Raw genomic sequence first — 7,648 nt, forward strand, 5'->3', positions numbered from 1 at the left:
AAAGATTTGGGGACTCAAGAGTTCAGACATCAAAGAGAACGGGTGCTTCTTCTAGCTCAGTACCATCAAAAAGGGGAAGAGACTCGGGATTTCGATCACAAGCTAGATCAGAATCAGTTGCATCGTCTGCTAGGGGAGCAAGTCAGGCAAGACCTAGACAGACGCAGTCAGTGGAATCTGGTGCTGGGAGATCTACTCCGAGTCAAGGGAGACAGTGTCAGCACTGTGGGAAAAACCATTATGGGGCTTGTCGGATGGCTGCTGGGACTTGTTTTCGATACGGAGATGCCGGACATTTTATCCGGGATTGTCCATTGATTGTTGGTGAGCCTGCACCATCTGGGAGAGTTGGTTCTTCCTCACAAAGAGGACAAGGAAGAGGCAGAGGAAGGAACCCGTCTGAATTCTCTGTTCAACCTGAAGTTCGATCAACCGCACGAGTGTACAATCTAAAGACAAGTGAAGACCGTGATGACCCTGATATTATAGCAGGTACTTTTCAGTTGTATGATAAATTAGTATTGGTACTGATTGATCCGGGTTCTAATTATTCTTATATTACAAGCAAGTTAGTAAAGGAGTTGAGGATTCCCTTAGAAGCTACGAGTAATGAGATTATAGTAACAACTCCGTTAGGCCTTAGTGCCCGGGTGAATAAAGTCTGTAAGGGGTGTCCCATAAAGGTTCAGGGAATTGAATTCCCTGCTAATCTGATGGAATTACCCTTTGACGAGTTTGAAGTGATTCTGGGAATGGATTGGTTGTTTCATTATTATGGGAATGTCGACTGTAGATTGAAAAAGGTAACCCTGAAGAGTCCCGAAGGAATAGAAGTTAATGTGATCAGTGAAATGTGTAATCCTTTAGCAAATGTAATATCCGTGATGTCTCCCAAGAAATTATTGCTACAAGGATGTCAGGGTTTTCTTGCAAATGTGATTGATTCAAGAGCTCAAGAGAAAAGGTTAAAGGAGATTCCAATTGTTCAAGAATTCCCTGAAGTTTTCCCGGCTGAGTTGCCAGGATTACCTCCGGATAGAGAGGTAGAATTCAAATTGAAGTAATGCCAGGAACAACTCCGATCGCAATGGCACCTTATAGAATGGCTCCAAAAGAATTGCAAGAGTTAAAGAATCAATTACAAGAGCTGCTAGAGAAGAGATTTATCCGACCAAGTGTATCGCCTTGGGGAGCTCCGGTGTTCTTTGTTAAAAAGAATGATGGATCAATGTGTCTTTGCATTGATTATCGACAGCTCAATAAGGTGACAATCAAGAATAAGTATCCCCTTCCACGTATTGACGATTTGTTTGATCAGTTAAAAGGAGCTTCAGTATTCTCGAAGATTGACTTACGTTTCGGTTATCACCAATTGAAGATTCAGGAGAAAGATATTCCGAAGACAGCTTTCAGAACGAGATATGGTCACTATGAATTCATTGTAATGCCATTTGGAGTAACGAATGCACCTGCTGCTTTCATGGATCTTATGAACAGGATTTTTCAGCCCTACTTTGACCAGTTTGTTGTTGTCTTTATTGATGACATACTGGTGTACTCGAAATCCCATGAAGAGCATAGCACACATCTGAGGATCGTCTTGCAAATTTTAAGAGATAAAAAGTTGTATGCAAAATTGTCCAAATGTGAGTTCTGGTTAAAGGAAGTAATTTTCTTGGGGCATGTGATCTCGGCAGTTGGGATTAGAGTAGACCCTCAGAAGGTTAAAGCTATAATGGATTGGGAAGTTCCTAAGAATGTGTCTGAAGTTCGGAGTTTTCTTGGACTTGCCAGTTACTATCGAAGATTCGTTAAGAATTTTTCGATGATTATGTTGCCTCTAACAAAGTTAATGAGAAAGAACGTACCATTTGTTTGGACTTCAGAATGTCAAGAAAGTTTCGAAGCTTTAAAGAGAATTCTGACGGAAACTCCGATATTGGTTCAACCGGAATCTGGTAAGAATTTTGTAGTATACAGTGACGTATCCCATAACGGGTTGGGGTGTGTATTAATGCAAGAAGGAAAGGTGGTAGCGTATGCATCGAGACAGTTGAAACCACATGAAAGGAATTACCCCACTCATGATTTAGAAATGGTTGTTGTAGTATTCGCTCTCAGGATTTGACGTCATTATCTTTATGGGGAACGTTGTTACTTATATACGGATCATAAGAGCCTGAAGTACCTGATGACTCAAAAAGAATTGAATTTGAGGCAACGTAGATGGGTAGAGTTCTTAAAGGATTATGATGTGATAATTGACTATCATCCCGGAAAGGCTAATGTGGTAGCAGATGCTTTGAGTAGAAAGACGTTTGCAGCTTTACGAGCTATGGATGCAAGATTATCTTTAACGGGAGACGGTGGTCTTTGTGCAGAATTAACCCTTAAACCAGCATGGTTAGAACGAATAGGAGAATTGCAAAGTAAAGATGAAGTGTGTTTGAAAAGAATTGAACAAGTAAAGAACAAAGAGTTTAAAAACTTTGAGATTAAGTCAGATGCAAATCTATATTGTAAAGGAAGAATTGTAATACCCGACAATGATGAATTGAAGAAAGATATTTTATTAGAGGCTCATTGCAGTCCGTTAACGATGCACTCGGGTGGAACCAAGATGTATATGGATTTGAAGGATCGATTTTGGTGGTCAGGGATGAAGCGAAGCATCACCGAATTTGTGTCTAAGTGTTTGATATGTCAACAAGTCAAAGCCGAGCATCAAGTTCCATCAGGATTATTGCAACCGCTTTTCATTCCTCAATGGAAATGGGAAAATGTTACGATGGATTTTGTTTCGGGGTTACCCTTGACTCCGAACAAAAGAGAATCAATCTGGGTAATTGTTGATCGATTAACTAAGTCAGCGCATTTCCTTCCGGTTAGAACAGATTTCTCTATGGAAAAATATGCAGAGCTGTATATTAGAGAAGTTATTAGATTGCTTGGAGTACCTGTTTCCATAGTCTCTGATCGAGACCCTCGATTCACTTCTAGATTCTGGAAATCTTTGCATGGAGCGTTGGGGACTCGTTTAAACTTTAGTACGGTTTTTCATCCTCAGACTGATGGGCAATCAGAGAGAACTATTCAGATATTGGAAGATATGTTGAGAGCATGCGTAATGGAATTTAAAGGATCATGGGAAAAGTATTTACCGCTGGCAGAGTTCGCTTACAACAATAGCTATCAGTCGAGTATTAAAATGGCTCCCTATGAAGCTCTTTATGGAAGGAAATGTCGTACGCCTTTGAACTGGTACGAGCTCAAAGATAAAGAAGTGCTTGGTCCTGAGTTGATTCAGGAGGTAGAAGAAAATGTCCAAATAATTCAGAGTAATCTCAAAGCTGCAGCAGACATACAGAAATCATATGCAGATCTAAAAAGAAAAGAAATTGAATTTCAAGTTGGAGATAAAGTGTTTTTAAAAGTGTCTCCATGGAAGAAGGTGTTGAGATTTGGTCGAAAAGGAAAATTGAGTCCTCGGTTTATTGGACCATATGAGATTGTAAAAAGGGTGGGACCCGTAGCATACCAATTGACTTTACCACCAGAAATGGAAAAGATTCACAATGTATTCCATGTCTCAATGCTTCGAAGATATCGATCAGATCCCTCCCATATCGTAAATCCAGAAGAGATCGAGGTACAACCGGATATGACTTATGAGGAAGAACCGATTCAAATTTTAGCTCATGAGGTTAAGCAATTGAGGAATAAGACTATTCCATTGGTTAAAGTTTTATGGAAGAATCACAAAGTAGAGGAAGCAACATGGGAGCGTGAGGAGGATATGAGGAATCAGTATCCCCATCTCTTTTCTTATTGAAAATTCGAGGACGAATTTTCTTAAGGGAGGGAGATTTGTAACATCCTCCATGCCGGGTTAGTGATTAATTTGCAAAGTTTCAACATTTGGTGATTTAAGTAAAATGATGGAAGAGTTCAATGTCCTATTTGAATTATTTGGTGTAGGATTGAATTATAAAGAAGGAGAATTAAGAGGGCAAAAGAGTAATTTAGTAAGTGAAATAATTAAATATTCCTTAGGGTGATTTTATAAATCACGTGGGCATTTGAGATAAACATTCCAGACTTTTCTCTTCCTCTCTTCCTTCTCCAACCGTGAAGCTTGCAAGCAAAGGTGAGTTGTCTTCTTTTGGATTAATTCTTATGAGTTAAGCATGGGTTTGGTTAATGAAGATGTAGGAAATATGATGGAGAGAAACAAGGATCCTAGAACTCAAAGAATTGCAAGTTAAGGGAGATTAAAGGTTGAGAGCCATTGAATGAAATCTTAGATTAAAGGTCATAATAAGAATTAGAAGCTGGATTTGATTTGTCATCAAGCTAATTAAGAAGTATGAGGTGATAGAATTAAAATTAGAACAAGTTGGAATTTGAGTAAGATTCTTAAATTCTATATGGATGATTAGTTTTTTTAGTTTTAGAGGTATTGAATGGATAATAATTAGTTTAAGTAAGTGTATGAAAGCTAAGAGTATTAAAGGGAGTGAAAAATGAATGTTTGAGCTGAAATGAGATGATTTTCGAGCTCAAAATAGGATTTCTGGGCTAGGGGAATCGGTACCCATTCAAGGGGAATCGATACCCCCTCAACGAATATGAATTTCCAGAATGCTAGAGGGGAATCGATACCACCAGGGGGGGAACCGATTCCCCCATTTATAAAAAAAAGAGAAAGACTAAACTATTAATTCCTTAAATTGGTAGGCTATTAAAGATTAATTTCAAGACATAGATATCTGATAATCATCTTGAAAATTATGTTTATGTAGATACTGAGCCTACACGAGTTCTGGAACAATCTACAAGTAGGATCGATCGAGGAAAAGGCAAAGAAATATAGGTGAGTGCATATGCATAGCATAATTATAGAAATATACTCAATTCTAGACTTGTGATAAGTCTAGATTTTATATCTTGGCACATGAGCATATTCTGTATTATGAGACATGACATGAATTCATATAAAATGAATTATATGACATGAATATGCAGGAAAAGTTATGAGCTATGCGAAAAGGTAAGAATTTACATGTCTACGCGATATAGACTACGTGAAATGTAAAAGCCCATGTTATGTAGATGAGAACTATAGGTATAGTTGGCATGCCAAGGGTAGAGGGTCTACGCGGTCCTTCGGGACAAAATTCTACGCGATCCTTCGGGATATATATATATTCTTTGGAACATGTGTGAAGTTTGGTGAGACACATATGTGATCCCTAGCATATGTATATGATTCTTAAGGAATTCTATGTGGTCCTTATGGACATTATTATATGGCACTACGGTGTAATTCTACGCGGCACTTCGGTGCATTTATACGAGCTGTGGTGACAGCATAGTGCACAACCTCACATTACTCAGATACCTTAGGTTCTCAATATAATATCATGGGCCAATAAACTTATTAATATAAATTCATGAATGTTAAAGTAATATGCTTACAGGTAAGGATAATGGTGATGTAAACTACCTTGATTAAGTATAAGCTTTCATTTCATTTCATATCATTATGACATTTTCATTACATTGCCTTGTTATTATTATTACATTGCCTCACTAAGTCGGTGACTTAGCGTGTGAGTGTTTCACACGTAAGATCCGAGAAAGTAGACGAGACAGGTGAAGCAGCTTGACAGCATTACTCCTGCAACCACCAGATCAGAAGCAACTTAATCAGTAGGTCATTTTGTTATGTAAATGGCAGTTGGCATGTAATTAAAGGGTTAAGTTGTGTATGCTCTGAATATTTTGGTAAACTTATATTACAATATGTATATTATCGTATTTTTTTTAATATAAGTTTAAATATTTTGCTATTATTGGTTAAGAGTTGTGTTTTAAAAGTCAATGTAGTATCTCTGACTCATATCCAGGTCGGGTACGGGTTGGGGGTGTTACACGCTATGTAAATCGCATTGCGATAGTAAGATTCGCATTGCGATTTACGTATTCGCATTGCGATTTTCCTAATTCGCATTGCGATTTACGTATTCGCATTGCGAAATATGAAAATCGCAACGCGAATACGTAAATCGCAATGCGAATTAGGAAAATTGCATTGCGATAGTCAGTATCGCATTGCGATTTTCCAAATTCGCATTGCGATTTACTTATTCGCATTGCGAATTGGGAAAATCGCATTGCGATTGTCATAATCGCGTTGCAAATCTGGAAACTGATTTGCGATAATGGAGATCGCGTTGCGAATTAGCGATCGCATTGCGATTTTGTTGGTCATTTTGGCAAATCCGAAAAAAATTGGTTAAAATCGTATATTATATGGAATTTTTGGTCACTGATGTTATTTTCTCTATATATTATATGTTTTGGCTACTAAACAACAGTTATATAATAGTTAAATTATATCAACACCAGTTATATAAACAACAGTGAATCATAACTGAACAAAAAGCCAAAAAAATAAAGAAAGTTGGTCAAATTACATTACAGAGTAGTGCTAATCAACATCAGTTATATGTTTTGGCCACTAAAGAGTGTGAAGATTTGTTGCTGAAATGATGCATGAAAATTCCAACGTGATATGAAGTTGGATTAGTTTGGTAAAAATCAAAATGTTGTAGATTTTTCTTTCTTTTGGACGTTATATTCCTTAATGCACATATTTGGCAGGGCTTACTTCACAGCAAAGGCAACTCCTTGGAAGATAAATTCTAATATGTCTTCATGGTGGACCATAAAGTAGGAAATAACATTATAATATCATGGGTGGGTCTTCACAATTTATCCTGTGTTGTTGGCAGGCAACAAAAATTAATTTTAAGGTTGGTTCAAACTTATTCTATTTTCAATATATATATATATATATATATATATATATATATATATATATATGTTTGTGTGTGTGTGAATTCAGTTTGATCTTACAATTAGTTTCATTGCACGAAGATATGTATAAAATATAAAAACAATATATAATTTCATAATTAAATTTAATTAAAAATATTTTTATTATTTAACTAAAATTTAGATTAGACCGATCCAAATTAAATGGCTACCCAACTCACGGTCCGGTTTGGTTCAATTGAGATTACGTATATTTGTCATCCTTTTCATACATTTCTAATTACTAGGATCATTTTTTATAATTGGTTTAAAACATTCAATTAATTAAAAACTAACCTTCTCAATGATTTACTTTTTAAATATATTTGGTAATTTAAAATGAAAATTATTTTTTATATTTTTTTAAAAATTAAAAGTGTTATATAAAAACTCTTATCCCTTGATATCGTCCCTAATGATATGTAATATAAAAAATTATAACTTAAATTAAATATTTAATTTTTTAATTTATCAAATAACACAAAACCTGAGTATTGGTTATTGCATCTCAACGAATTGATTAGATATCGTTAATATCTAATGCAATTCTAGATAAATATATATTTATCATTTAAGAGATATATCTTATGAATATTTTAGATTAATATAGAAATATATATATTGAAAAATATTTTTAAATAATTTGGATATTCTTAATAATTAATATTAGATTTAGAATTATCTGTTAGAATAATATAGATATTTATAATATTAAATTACAAAGATCTTGACATGTATCAATAATTCAATTGTCACTAAAATCTATAAA

This window comes from Hibiscus syriacus, unplaced genomic scaffold (assembly GCF_006381635.1).
Source record: "Hibiscus syriacus cultivar Baekdansim isolate YM2019G1 unplaced genomic scaffold, ASM638163v2 tig00110482_pilon, whole genome shotgun sequence".
NCBI classification, from domain to species: domain Eukaryota; kingdom Viridiplantae; phylum Streptophyta; class Magnoliopsida; order Malvales; family Malvaceae; genus Hibiscus; species Hibiscus syriacus.